Genomic DNA, 15,167 nt, shown 5'->3' with positions numbered 1-15,167 from the left:
TTGATTACACGTTCATTTCGCTAAGGGATTCAGTCTCTCCTTTTTCCCTTGTGTCAGTTTTGGAAAATTGTGTTGAGGATCTCATCCATTTCCTTTGCATTTTCAAATGTAACAGCGCAAAGTGTTTCAGAGTGCGCTCTTACAGCCTTTCACTGTCCGCAGAACACACAGCAACATCACTTTTTATTTTCGATGTTAGTAATTTAGGCCTTTTCCCCTTTTCGTTCACTTTTGTCAGGGTTTTATCAGTGTTTTTGATCTTTTCAAAGAGCCATCTTTTTAAAAACAATGCTTTAGCCTGTGGGGTTTTTATGTTATTAGCTTCTGTCCTTATCCTTATTATTTCCTTCCTGCCACTTTCATTGGCTTTAATTTGCTTTTCTTTAATTTCTGAAGATGGAAATAAGGTCATTGTTTTTAAATTCTTTTTTCCCCTAAATATTCATTTAAGGCTATAAAACCACTGCACCCCCCAAGTTTAAATTTGTCATATGTTTATCGCTCAGTCCAAATACGTTCTAATTTCCATGGTGATTTATTTTTGACCCACGGGTTATCCAAAAGGTTATTGCTTAATTTCCAAACATTCGAGGATTTCTTAAATCGTGTTTCTGCTGTCCCGCTGCAGTTAGAGAAAACACGCTCCAGCGATCCAGTCCTTCAGTTCTGCGGAGTCTTGCCTCGTGACCCACTTGTCAGTTCAATGTCCTGCGTACCTTTGAAAGGCTTGTGTTCTATGCACTGAACGCGCTGGTCTACATTTGTCAATTATGTAAATGTGTTTTACAAACCTATGTCTTTACACAGTTTGTTCCCAGTTGCTAAGCTTCGTGAGCTAAAATCTCCCGCGATGACTGTGGACTCACCCACTTTATCCTTTGGTTCTGTGGACCTGACATCCGTCACCACTTAGGCTGTGTCTCGTGCACAAATCAGAATCACCGCACCGCCCGCTGGATGGCCTTTTCACCCCCGTGAGCACTCCAGCCCCACAGTCTGCCCCGACCTTGACCTTAGGGTCCAGCCGGTGTTCGCAGCGCAGGCCCGATGCCTCCCTGCCCCGCCCCTCCCACGTGAGGCACCCCGTGAGCCCGCAGCATCCCGGGTCCCACACGACACCCCGGCTGTCGGATGTGGCGGCGGGCGGCCCTTCCGTGGCCTCCACTCCACCTGCATTCTGGTGCCTCCACCTGGGATGCCTTCCTCCACCCGAGTAACTCACCTGGCGTTTCCTTCGGTGCTGGCCCCTGGCAACGTCTTATCTCTGGTGTTCAGCCTGGAATGTCTGTTCCGTCTTCGTGTTGAAGGCTACTCACATGGGTACAGGAGTCTGGATGTACTCACTTTCTCTTAGCACCACAAAGATGCCAGTCTGTTCTTTTCTGGCTTGCATCACTTTATTGCCCCTTATGAAGTGATATTTGTGTTTTTTCTCTGGCTTTTAAAATATGTCCCTTAATTGGGAGATTGGGATTGACATATATACCCTAATATGTATAAAATAGATAACTAATAAAAAACAAAATAAAATATGTCCCTTGGCCCTTGGTGTTCAGCAGTTCTCCTGTGATTTGTCGAGACATCAATACATGGTTTCCTTAGCAGTGATCTTGGCGTTGGAATTGGTCTTGCTTCCCGACTCTCTCTCTAGGGCTCCAAATATGTACGTGGGGTTAGGTGTTTTCATCACGTCTTCACCTTTTAAACTATGTTTATTTTTTATTTTAATTCTTTTGTCTTTCTTCTTCAGCCCAGGTACTTCCTACGTCTTACAGTCCAGCTTTCCAACCCCCTCTTCTCCTGTGTCTAATCTGCTTTTAAACCTGCCTCTGAAGAGTTGTCTTAAACGTTCTTTTTATAACTTAATGGAGAAATAATTGATATACAAAAATACAAAAAGTGATTGTATTTAGAGTGTGCAATTTGGTGAGTCTCATCACATAGATACACACCTGTGAGCCCATCACCACTGTCAAGGCTGAGCACGTCTCACCCCTGTGACTCCCGTGGACCTCAGGCCGACGTCCTTCTCCTTCACATCTGGGTGTTACTGTCTTGTCTCCTGGCCACTGCTGCAGGTCTTGAGAAGCCTGCATCTGTCTAAATGCTCCTTGGCAGGCAAATTGCCTTTTTCCAACATGCTTTCAAGCTGTTTTTATTGTTCGTATCTTGCAATCTCACTACGATACAATGGATCTGGGTTGGGTTTATTCTATTTCTTTTGCTATTTACTGCCAGCCATTAAGGTTTTTCTTTTCTGTTCTTCTGTGACTCCCATGAAAACTAGCTGAACATTTTCCTTCTCTCTTCCACGTATGTTAATTCCTCTTTCATGTTTTTCCATCTCTTTTTCTCTATGCATGAACACTGTGGGTTATTTCTTCAAAGCATAACTTTCAGTGATGTTTCATCTGTTGCTTATCCCATTCTTTGTATTTTTAATTTCAATGAACAGTATACTTCATCCTTAGGAGTTTATTTATGAACTGAATGTTTGTGTCCCCCCAAATTAATATGCTGAAACCCTCACCCCTGATGTGATGGTGTTAGGAGGTGGGAGCTTTGGTAGCTGATGAGGTCATGAGGGTGCTGCCCCCATGATGGGATCAGTGCCCTGAAGACAGAGACCCTACAGAGCTCACTCACACTTCCTGTGTTTTGGGCACACAGTGAGAAAATGGCAGTCTATGAACCAGGAAGAGTCCTCACCAGAACCCGATCCTGCTGATCCCAGACCTGCAGCCTCCAGAGCTGTGAGGAATACACATCGTCATGGAAGCCTCTGGTCTGTGGTGTTTTTGTCATAGCAGCTGAACTGATAAGACAAAGTTTTATTTTTTCCTTTTAAAAATTATTCCTGTTTATTTTTCACGTTTCATGTTTGTTCTTCATTTTTATATTTTATTTTGGCTTCAAGTCCTTCCTTTATAATTAATGATTTAAACCGAGTGACTTGGGGCAGATTCCAGGGTTTGAACCCTTTGCTTTGTGGCCTCTGCCCACTCTGTAGTGCTCCCCTGTCTCCCTGCGCGTTTGTCCTTAGGATTACGGGCTGCTGTTCGGGGGGATCCGAGCAGGCTGGCTGCGGTGCCCCTTCAGCACATCCTGGCCTTTACTTTCAGCAGGAATCCTGGCTTACCACCAGCTTGGAAACATGTTTGTTTGTCGCTTTACCTTGGTGGTTCCTGGATCACAGAAGTAATGTAAATGTGGGCTTGATTATGTTAGTGAATCCATCTCCTTTTATCAGGAGGCAGGTATTTTTCTGAATGTATTGTTTCTTTCTCGTAAGCTCAGCTACTCCGCTACCACCCTTATTTTGCTTTTGCTGTGTTTTCTTCAGCATTTCTGTCTGCACGCAGTGGGGCGTCTCTTGCTTTTTGATGTGTCTCAGCAGCTTGCACACGGGAAGATGCCAAGGCCCTCGCTCGGCTGGGCCTCTAGCACTCGGGCCCTGCCTCACCACAGTCTGATGGAGGAAGCAGATGTGAAAACATAACATCAGGCTGTGCTGCGGTGTGACAAGTGTTCTCACCCAGAGTCAAGTCTGGGTGCAGCGGGGGGCAGGGGAGCAGTGCCTGCCACAGACAACCCATGTCTCAAGGAAGGACAGAAGCTCCTCCCAAAAGTTTTGTATAATTGCTACTAATGCAATTAAAATGTTACTAAAATAATTTAATTACCAAAGAAAAGTAAAATCAGTATAAGTGCAGGTCAAGGAGCAGGCCATTGGCTTCTTAGCATCCCAGGCTAAGAAGCCAATGTGTGTGCAGAGCACCCAGTGCCTCTGGAACAGTGCCTGCTCCAGAGATCCCTGTGGGGCTATGCCCCTGCCTTCTGAATACACTGCTGCCTGCACTTCTCTTACTTATGTGGCATTGTGCAAGCATTTACTTTCAGGTGAAAAAGCCCCATCTGGATCACTTTGTTTCAGCTGAGAAGTTCATTTACGTTATTAAGACCCCCAGGAAATCCTTTTGACAGTGAGAGGTGCTGTTTCAGAGTTGGAAAGAAGCTGAGAGGGAACGACAGCATTATTTAGTCAAAATATTTTCAGCAATTTTCTTTCTCTAAATGCAAGGAGGAGAGAAATGAGAAGGAAAGACAATGCAAGTAAAATATGTTTATTTACTTTTAAATTATTTCTTATAAAGAAGAAATGAGTCAGTCAAAATCTATCTTTTGACTATTTTGAAGAATTGGTTCCTTCATTCACTCTTTCATTTATTTATCTGATACACATTTATTTTAATACTAATTACAGGCTAATTTTCTGCTGAAATTTCTCTTTGCTCAATGACACCCCAATAGCAAAGAGCACACCTAATGCCCAGATACGGTTTCTAATACCATTTCCCAATAAAAGGCACCAGGGCTCCTTGGAGAAGTGATTGATTCCAGAGCTGGGCGAAAATATGAGATGAGCCCAGAGTATCTCATTGTGCCAGGAAGCAAGGGAGCGCTCAGAAGAGGATGGTGAGGAGGGAGGTGTGTGTCAAAGGGCACAGGAGCCAGCCTGGGAGAGCCCCATGGCCAGAACTGGAACCACTTGAGCAGTCAAACAAGTAACAGCAGTACAGGGGTATAACCTCAGTGTAAGGTGAGTATCCGCTATCCATACTGATGTAAATAAATAATGGAATAAGCAGAAAATGAGGGAAAGGGAGACTGCCTCCTTACGCAGAAATTCCAGTTCCTAAATGTAGAAGGAATGAGGTAAACATACAGTCACCATTAGAACACCACAGGGGTAATCGTCGCAGCAAAATCCGCCAATGGATGCCAAAGTTAGTGGGCGAAAGTTTGAGGAGAAATAGGATATCTGCAGAGTTTTAAGAAGCTCTCCAAGATGTTTATTACTTACAAAGGAAATAGTAACTTTTCAGTGGGGGAACCTGGCAGACGCCACCTTTCTCAGGAGAATCAAGTCAAAACACTCTGGCTTCCTGCGCCCCACAAGACACACCAGAGAACGCACAGCACTTCTGCCGTTTTCTTGCCAAAGATACGTAACCTCAACCGAGTCGTGATAAAATAACAGACACTCCAGTTGAGAGACACTTGACAAACCCCTGACCTTCAGAAGTGTGAAGGTCACGAGGAGACAAAGTGCAGTGGGGTCCTTTGTAGGACCTGGAACAGGGGTTGGACTTGTGAGGAAACTCTGGTGAAATCTGACCCCAGCCAGCAGTGTAGCCGACCGTGTTCTCCCCGTGTTAATCCCTGCTCTGGATCGCCGCGGTGTGCCTGCGCAGGACGCCGGCACGGGGAGCTGGGCACAAGGTACACCGGAGCTCTGGACTCTTTCTCAACTTTTCTCTAAGTCTAAAATTATCTCAAAATGAAAAGTATAAAAGAATAGTGTCCACGGATTTAAAAATGTACACAAAAGCTGAAAAGTAACAGTCCTCGGCATCACTCAGTTTCCCCGAGGAGACTGCTGTTGATAGTTTCTGAATTTGGTGCTCCTGGAAGGAAGAAGTCCCGAGGACACCCTTGTCCTCCAGGCCTGGATTGGCACCAGTAGATGTGGCATCGGCTCCCTGACGCCTGGGGCATTTCTCCTCCCCGTCTGCTCCCCAAGTTAGGAGTCCCAAACACAGGGAGCCACTTCTCAGAGATGCGGCATCCTGGGTGTGCCCTTCCAGCTGGCGCCCTCGAGGGTGCTGCTTCTCGTCCGGAGCCTCTGTTTCCACATCTGTAAAATGGGTGGAAGGCGCCTCCTTCACGGTGTTGAGGAGAGAACTGGGTGTATTGACATGCGTGAACTGATTGGGAGATGGTTTGTACATAGAAAGCTCTCAGAGACTGTTGGTTACTAAAGATATATTCTCTGTGTTAATCTGTGGTTCTTGTTGGTGAAGAGAGAACACTGAATGTGAACATGGAGTTGAGAAGTGGCTCTGCTGTGACATCCACAAATAAAATGATATCTAACTCCCCCTCCCTGCGACATTTCTGCTTCCCATTATTGTAGAGCCAGGTTGACTTTTGGGTCAGCCCCTTAGAAAAGGAATTGAAGAGAGTCTAGAGATGTTCTGCAACCTCACGCTGAGACCAAGCAGGACCCTGCCATGTCCTCCTCCTGCCTCTTGTCTGTAGAAAAGCTTTTGCCTCCTAGGACTTCCCTGAGTTCCACAGAGAAAATTTAATCAGAGAAGTGAGAAAATGTGAAACAAAGGAAAACCGTCACAAAATTAATGACCTTTGGTTCCTAGTCAAGGGCTATAGTTACTATTCTGAGCCACATCTTTGAGCTGCTTTGCAGATACTGAAACCGCACCAGGAGGAAGAAGTTAACTGTGTGCTGCCCACAAGCATGTAGACCCCAGACCGGCTAAAACCAGAAGGTTGATGATGCCGACTCCTGACGACCTCACCACCAGCCAATCAGAAGAGTGCCCGTGAGCCGATCAGGCACCCTACAGTCCTCAGCCCTGATGTCGCCCTTAAACCACCCCCATCCGGAAGCCTTCAGGGAGTTCCAGCCCTTTGAGAACTAGCCGTCCGTACTCCTCGCCTGGCACCTGCAATAAGCGCTCCCCTTTCCTTCACCGCAACCCGGGGTCAGTAGACTGGCTTCACTGCACGCGGGCGCGGGGACCCAAGTTTGATTCACTCACAGTGTTTCTGTGTCCCTTAAACTCCTGTTGTATCCTCACTCCTGGAAACGTGAAGGCCCCCTTCTCCCCTTGTTTGGAACCAGCCTGTGACTGTAACTGTGAACTGACACATTTTCGATGATCTACCAGCTGGTGGTGATCACACAGAACCACAAGGCACTGGCGTTCGTGACGTGATGTACTTTCCCAAACCGTGTCCGTGTTTCGTTTGGTTTTCGTCCTCGCCTGGACCCAACGTGCTTTCCTCAGAGAAAATGACGGAGGTGGGAATCTGCTGGGAGCGGCTTCCGATCCTGGCCACCGCGCAGGTGCTGGTGGCTGGCTGTCCCAAGCAGGGTCCCCGGCACGCAGCGCTGCTGAGCCTCGTCCCTGTGTGTCACCAGGCTTGCGCCCTTGGCCACTGAGGGCTGGCTAAGATTTCTGGTCAGGTTTTGTCGACTCTGTCATGCATTTTCTCCTCCTCAGTTTCAGCACAGAATCTGTAAGTCATCAACACGGAGGGACTGGTAAGAGGAAGAGAGGAAGGAAGGGAAACTCCCCCATAAAGGCCATTCCCAGAGCAGCGGCAATAACATTTTAACATAAAGCTGGCGGAGAACACGTCGCTCAGTTTTGAGATAAGATCGTAGGCACGGAGCCCCCTTTTCGTGCTCAGGGGCGACTTGGAGGAGAACGTGGGTTTGGGGAGGAGAGGGGTGCGGGGTCCTGGGAAGCAAAGGCAGAGAGAGGCAGGCCCCTCCTGGGGCACCGGTTCGGCCCTGAGAGGGGGGCAGTTGCAGATTTGACAAACCCTGAAATTCCAGCGTGGGAAGACCCGTCCCCCTCACAAAGCCCCCAGCACGGCTCCCCACCCTCCCGCCCAGGTCACCCACCTCCCCTTCTTGGCCCAGCGGGGAGGGACCCCAGGAGGGGCCCGGAGTCTCCGAACAGCAGGAAACGGTCCCTCAAGTGCGAAGGAATCAGAAACATCTGTGCCGCTTTTCTTCCCCCTCTGTGATGCGTGTTTACAGTTCTGGGAAATGGACTTGGCCAAACCCACATGGGGTTTCATCAAATGACCGCTTAAAATACTTGGCGAGCGCACAGAGCAGCTGGAGTCTGTCCGTCTCTCCCAAACGCTGGCTCTCGCGGGCCCAGCTGACCACGCGGCTTCTCGGGGTGGGCTCGCCCTTCTCCTCCCGACAGCCCCCTTTGAGGCAGGACCCACACAGGTGTTTCTGGTCTTGAAACATGAAGAGGCTCCGCCCCTCCCTGCAGCGTGGCCGCCGCAGACTAAGGTCGAGAACAGGAAGCCCTGGGGCAGGGGCAGCCGGGCCGGGTGTCCGCGGACAGAGCCGTGGGGCCGGCAGGTCCCCACTGTCTGGTCGTCAGGGCCTTTCATTTTCTTTCCCAGTAGTTTGATGAAATGCCACCGAAGAGGGTTTCTGGACGAGCCCCACAGTCTGGGGTCTCAGCTCGGCCCAAACAACCGGAAACCGTTCCAGGAACTGGAGCATCGGCACCTCGCTTGCTCTCGGCTTCCCGGGGGTGAAGGAACGTGCAGTCACCCTGGAGACGTGCGCTGGCTGCCGGCCGGGGAGGGGAGGGGAGGGGACGCCGAAGGGAGCCGCCCGCCCGGTGGAGGCTGAGCCGGGGGTGGGGGGCAGGGCCTGCAGGGCGCCCGGGGGATGGAGGGGTGAACTCGGGCTGCGTGTGCTCTTCACACCCAGACCCAGCCTGCGGAGCCCTTCCTGGAGTGCCGGCGCCCCACGGCCTCTCCTCCACGCCCAGCTGCCCTGGGATGGGCGCTGGAGTTGCCCCCAGGGGTCGGGGGCTTCACGGGCGAGTCCAAAGACCCCGTGGATCCCTCGTGCCGGAGCAGTCCTCTGAAGGCCACCTCTCGGGTTTGAGACCCCAGAGGAGCGGCAACGATGGGCCCCCACTTTCTGGGACGTCTCCTGAGCCAGGAGAGCAGGCAGAGATGGAAGACCGTCCCTCCTGGTGGCCTAACAGCTCACGCTGACCAGCGGCCCAAGCCCTGGGCCCAGCCGGGGCCACCCTGACCTGGCCACAGACAGCCCCCAGGAGCCAGATTTCCAGGCCCGGGTCACCGAGATGAACCCATTTTCCAGATGGAGGAGTCAAGATGCTTTGTCCCCGCAGCCCTTCTAAGCAGTGGGCGTCCAGCAGCGAACAGACAGACAAAATTCCAATTTAGTCGTGTGATCAGCTTATAGAAAAACATCTGAGAACACTCACAGTCATCCACGAAAAACTTTTTATCAGACTTAGAAAGGCATTTCCTTAACGGGATGAAGGGTCTCTTCAGAAAGCCTTCAGCAAATATAACACTAAAGGGTGAAACAGAAAGTATTCCCCTTAAGAACAGGATTGGTAAGTGTGCCTCCAACTGTACTTCTTGCTACATTCAGAGAGAGGTAGGCGGTCATATCATCTGCGGAAGAGAGAGACACACACACAGGAAGAGACAGAGACAGAGACAAAGAGAGACAGAGACAAAGAGAGACAGAGGAAGATGGAGAAAAAGACAATGGCTAAGGATTGGAAAGGAAAGAAGAAAAAATAGATTATTCACAAATGGTATTATTATATTATAGAAATTAGGAAAAATGAACAAAAAGAAAAAGAATAATAAAGATAAGAAATAAAAGAGGATAAAGATAGAAAATCCAAAAGAATTTGCGCATACTTTAGACATAGCAAGATGTAGCAAGTGTGTCGGATGTGAACCCAACACACAAAATCACCTGCATTTCTATATCCCAGATAAAAACATTTTAAAAATCTAACAAAACATGAACAGGGCAATTGAGGAGAAAATCATACACTTTACTGAGGCGTTAATAAAGACCTAAGTCCAGGAGAGGTTGCCACGCAGACAGAGGGCAGGACTCGTGCTGTGCGGAAGCCGCGGCCTCCCAACGGGTCTGTGGATCCAGCACGATTCCAGTCAGCTTCCAGCGGGTTTGCTGTGGACCCTGGTGAGATGATTTTAAAGCTCACGTGGATGGGCAGAGGAATACGAGTTGCAGAGATGAACCAGAAGCAGAAGACCACGGCGGGGACCTTCCCCACCGATACCGAGAGCTGTTGCTGAGGGGCCGGGTGGCTTTGGTGCAGGGATAGACCAGCCCACGCTGGGGACCATGTGGCTGGACTCCCATGTGAAAGTCGTAGGGAAGTTAGTCATTGCAAGAAAAAAAGGCTGCACTCCTCCCTCACCCCACACGTCGAGAGATCCTAGTGCCCCCATAGCCCTAACTGTTAAGAACAAATTAGAAGATGGGGCAGGAGGTTATCCGTAAGCCCTGAAGGTACGGAGGGATTCCTTAAACAACTCAGAAAAGGCACAGACAGCAAAGAAAACTCTGATGTATTCAACCACGTTCAGAGGAAGGACATCAGCTCGTCCCAGAGAGTAAAGAGGCCGCGAAGCAGGAAGGAGGTATCCGTTCCGCCCTTCACCAAGTGTTAATACTCAGGATACGTGAAGACCCCCAACGTTCGATAAGGAAACCACAAGCGACCCAATAATTGTAAGATGTTCAACCTCATTAGTGATCAGGTGAGTGGAAATTAAAAGTATAATTGACATCATTTCACACCAACCGTGTGGCAGAATTTACAGGTCAGGCAACACCAAGAGTTGGTGAGAACGGACACCGAGAGGAGCCCGCTTTCTCATCGACAGCAGGCGAGGAGGAGACCACGAAGCCCTGCAGAGGACAGCTACTGCCGCGTGGTCAAGTCAGGCCCGCAGACGTGCGTCCCAGCGGGCTCACGGCCGGGCGGCCCGCAGTGCCTGTGTGCCGTGCGTCGCTGCTGCGGTGGGGGGTCTGGACCAGGGGGCTTCGACGGCGGCAGAATGGACAACCCGATGCGGCCTGTGGTAGCCAACGAACGTCTGTGAAAATACAGGGGAGGCTCCAGTGCAAAATGAGCAAAGGGAGGGAAGGCAGCAGGTCACAGAGCAGAGTGTGGCCCGTTCACAGAGGCCAACGCCGGGCAGGACCGAGCAGCGTCTTCTCCAGGGATGTTGGTAGAAACACACCCTCCAGGTGGTGGTTAGTGTTGAGGAGGAGAGAGGCGTTGATCAGGGCGAGTCCCTCAAGCTGTGCACACACGCTTTTGCATGCTGTCCTGTCACCTCGCTTTATCTCGTAATTCTAAAACCAAACCAGAACAGAACAGACCACGAGCATGTGGCCAGGGCCGCTTACACGGCTCATTGGGCCCTTCAGTCAGCCTTCCTTTGCCCCTGCCCAGCTGGTTTATCCCCACGGCTCTGAAAACTCACCTCGTGGCCGCAGAAAAGACAATTTCTCTTCCCTTTTCAGTGAAGGCTCTTCTAGGGGCTGAGTGTCTACGGTCCCACCGCCGACGTCCAAGTCCACAGTACGTGACTCCAGCCACCCTGCCCTTCTGCTGCAACCTCACGAGTCTGTCACTGCCCCTCTGGAAACCCTGAGGCCGGGCCGGACACCCTGCAGGACCCCTGAGAGGCACCCGAGGGTGGAGCTTCGCCTCCCACTGCCTGGGCCCACCTCCTGTCCCCTTCGGTGGAAAGACCCACTGCACGATGTGAGGGTCACACCCTTATTAACCCGTGAAACGTCCACACAGGACCACAGGACTGCCCCATCAGCGTGGGCTGCTGTTACCCTGTGTCTGACTGGTGGGCACTGACCAGTGGAGACCATGGCAAGGCGGAGGTGACTTCCTTCGTTGGCCTGAGGGTCCTCTTCTCTCTGGCTGCTCAAGGCTACATCAGGGCTTTTAAGCAGCCGAGTCACACAGCTGTCTCCTGATGAGCTTGTGGTCCACTGACACTCTCAGATCTTCTTCACAAGCTGTCAGGCTGGGGCTTTCTGCTCCTCGTGTGAAGCGAGTGGGCCCGAGAGCGTGACTGCGGACTTCTCCCACCACCGTCCGTCTTGTAACTTGGGCCCTTTCTCCAGGGTGGTGAGGGCGTCGTGAACCCTCACTTCACCCTGCGGTACACTAGCACGTTGGATCAGCACGCAGTGCTTCCCTCCAGGGAACCGGAATGCAGGGGGGCTGATAGCGGGGCACTGGGGGGGCGACCCAAGGGAGGACCAGGTTCATGTCCACAGGTGGAGCGGGGGGGATGCAGAGGCCAGGCCGGGGTTGAGGGGGAGTGTGGGATTCAACAGAACCAGAGCATCGGAGAAGTGGAGGAGGGGGGAGCGGGGAGAAGAAGACCCTTGCTCCCGAGCATGCGGGGTTGGGGGTGCTCTCTGGGCCCCAGTCACTAACACAACTGTCAGGTGGACAAGGAGGGTGGTCCCGGGATGGCGGACAGAGCAGGGGGCGGGGCATCCTGGAGCCCCTCCCACCACGGAACAGTCAGCCTCTGTCTCTGGAGGCCGGACAGCCCAGAGGCCTGGACGAGAGCTGTTGTTTCTCTTGCGCCCAGGTGTGGCACTCCGGCCTGTCGCCTGCAGGGACCAGAAGTGGCGAAGTGCCCCGGGGCCACGGGAGAGGGGGTGAGGAGGCACCCCACACCCCACGAGTTCCTTGGGACACCGGCACGTCCTTGGTGCACAGGTGTGACAGGGGCACCCACAGGCCGGGAGGCCACGGGTGAGCCCCGCTGATGCCCACAAGGGCAGGCCTTGTGTGGGGACCCCCATCCATGTGCAGGGCCTGGGGTTTCCTATCCGTGTGCAGGGCCTGGGGTTTCCTCTCTTGCTGCTCTACTTCTGGAACAAATTCTGAAGGACCTCTGGGACACGGCCAAACTCTGGAAGTAACGCTGCGTCTGGAAGGCTGGCCGGCCCGGAAGGAAGTTGCCCGGGACAGATGCACTGCTTTCAGAAGGGGAGGGTGGAAGGGCTGCAGGCTGATCCCAGAGCCCCGTGTGGGCTGAGGGTGGCCCTCAAAAGATGTCCACCGCCTCACCCCAGGATCTATGAACTTATTGGCTTATTAGGAAAAGATTCTTTCAAATGTGATTATGTCGAGTGTCGTAGGATGAGAGAATGCTAGCTTATCCGCCGGACTGTAAACCCAAAGACAGGGTCCTTACAAGGGACAGGGGAAGAGAGACACAGCCACAGAGGAGACCCATGTGATGACGTGGCCACAAGCCCAGGGACACCTGGAGCCCCGGGAGCCGGAAGAGGTGGCAAGGACCCTCTCTGGGGCCTCGGGAGGGAGCGCGGCCCTAGGGCACCTGGATCTCAGACGTCTGGCCCCGGAGCTGGGAGAGAGTGAATCTGCTGTTTAGGCCCCAGTTCACGTGCTTTGTTACGGCAGGAAGGGAAGCCGGCGCCAGGCGTGAAGGCGAGGGTCCTAGCTAGAGCTCAAACCCTCCCACAAGGGGCCCCAGCCCGCCCCCGCCGTGGGCTCAGGACCGAGCTGGGCCGGTGGATCTCGGCAGGGCCGGACCTGCGATCCCTGGGCCACATGCCCTCTGCTGGGTGGGTGGGGCTCCCGTGAGGCCCTCAGAGGACACAGGGGTCACCGAGCACGTGCTGCTCCACAGACACGGCGGGAGACTCGGCCTCCGCCATCCGTCAGTGCCTGTCAGGTGTTTAATATCAGCTTGTTCTGTGTCCGGAGCTGGGCGGCACTTGGACTTAATCACCACCGCCCAGCCGCTGGGCTCCCGAAACTCGCGACGTGGGGCCTGCACCATGGGGACCCCAGCCCCACCAGGGGAGCCCTCTGCCCGTGGGGATCTTGGGCCCTCGCAGGGATGAAGCAGCCCCGGGCGGCACCAGCCCCGTTTACTGGGAAACGTTAGGCCAGTCGCCAGTGCCTCTGTGATTAAGTCTTCCCACCGGCATTTCCTGTTTTTATTTTATTTTCTTAAATTCATTAAAATTTTTTTTAAATAAATTCTAAGGTAATTTAATTATGAAGTGGTTTAAATCCTCATTTCACATTTTTCTATTTGAATATAGCTGACTTACAATATTATATTAGTTTCAGCTGTACAACATAGTGGTTCAGTACTTTTATAGATTATACTCCAAAGTTATGATAAAACATTGGCTGTGTTCCCTGTGCTGTACATTATGTCCCTGGAACTTTCTTGTTTTATTCCTAGTGCTTTGTGCCTCTAACTCCCCTTCACCTACCCTGCCCCTCCCCTACTCCTCTCGCCGCTGGTCACCACTAGTTTGTTCTGTGTCTGTGAGTCTATTTCCACTTTGTTGTACTTGTTTGCTTTAATTTTTAGGGTCCACATATAAGTGATAACATACAATATTTGTCTTTCTCAAGTCATAAAAGACAAATCATATGATAGAGAAAGAGTGTTTCCAGTTGTAAATAATAACTCAGGTGATAAACTCAGGTGAGAGAAAATGAAATGTTTTCAGTCAAAAATTGTAACTCAGGTAACAGGAAAGAAAACTTCCAGTTATAGATAATAATTCATAAGCTAGAGAAGAAGGTTTTGAGTCACAAATGAAGACTTATAGAGAAAGAAAGGTTTCCAGTCATAAATAATCATTCAGGTGATACAGAAAGAAGGTTCCTAGTCAAAATAGAGAACTAAGGTGATAGAGAAAAGGTTTCTAGTCATAAATAAGACAGAAAAAGAACGGTTTCCAATAATTAGTGATAGTTCAGGTGACAGAGGAAAAAGGTTTCACTCATAAATGATAACTCAGGTGAGAGACAGGAAGGTTTCCAGGCCTGAATGATGTCAGGTGATAAAGAGACAAGGTACCAGTCATCAATTATGGAGAAAGAAGACTTTTCAGTCATAAATGATCAATCAGGAGAGAAAAAAACTTCAGTCATGAATGATAACTAGGCGATAGAGAAGGAAGGTTTCCAGTCATAAATGGTAACCAACATTATATATAAAAAAAGGTTTCCATCACAGACAATAACTCGGATCACAGAAAAAGAAGACCGTCCATGGTCAATAAACCAGTGCACGCTCGGAAAAAAAAAAGAAGACCATCCGTCACGGAGGTAACAGGGTCAAGAGAAGGAAATGTTCCAGCCTCATGTGATGACTCAGGTGACAGGACAGAGACGTCCTGTCGTAAACGAGGGTTCGGGTGCCAGAGGAAGAAGGATAACAGTCACAAATGGCAACTCAGGTGGCAAAACTGAAGGCTGTTGCTCAAAACTAGTAAAAAGGAAAAGTTTCCAGAAGGGAATGATAGCGCAGGTCATGGTGAAAGACGGTTTCCAGTCATAAGTGACAACACCGGGGGTAGAAAGAGATGACCTCCAGTCACAAATGCTACATCAGGAGACAGATAAATACGGTCTCCAGCCCTAAGCGCTAACGACCGTGACACAGGGAGAAGTTTCTAGTCGTAAATGGTCACTCAGGCAACGGAAAACCTTTCCAGTCATAAATCCCAAGTGGGGTGATGCAGAAAGAAGTTTCCTGATCATAAATTGTAACTCAGGTGGTCCAGACAGAAGACCGCTCGTCACAGAGGCACATCGAGCGACTGAGAAGGTAGTTTGCAGACACAGACCACCCAAGTGATACAGAAAGAAAGGATTCCCCTCAGAAGTGATGATTCTCTGAAAGAGAAAAGAGCCTTC

Source organism: Aethalodelphis obliquidens, unplaced genomic scaffold (genome assembly GCF_003676395.1).
Source record: "Aethalodelphis obliquidens isolate GAN/ISIS:26980383/991018 unplaced genomic scaffold, ASM367639v1 scaffold29, whole genome shotgun sequence".
NCBI lineage: Eukaryota > Metazoa > Chordata > Mammalia > Artiodactyla > Delphinidae > Aethalodelphis > Aethalodelphis obliquidens.
The sequence above is the reverse complement of the archived record's forward strand: the minus strand, read 5'-3'. Positions refer to the sequence as shown.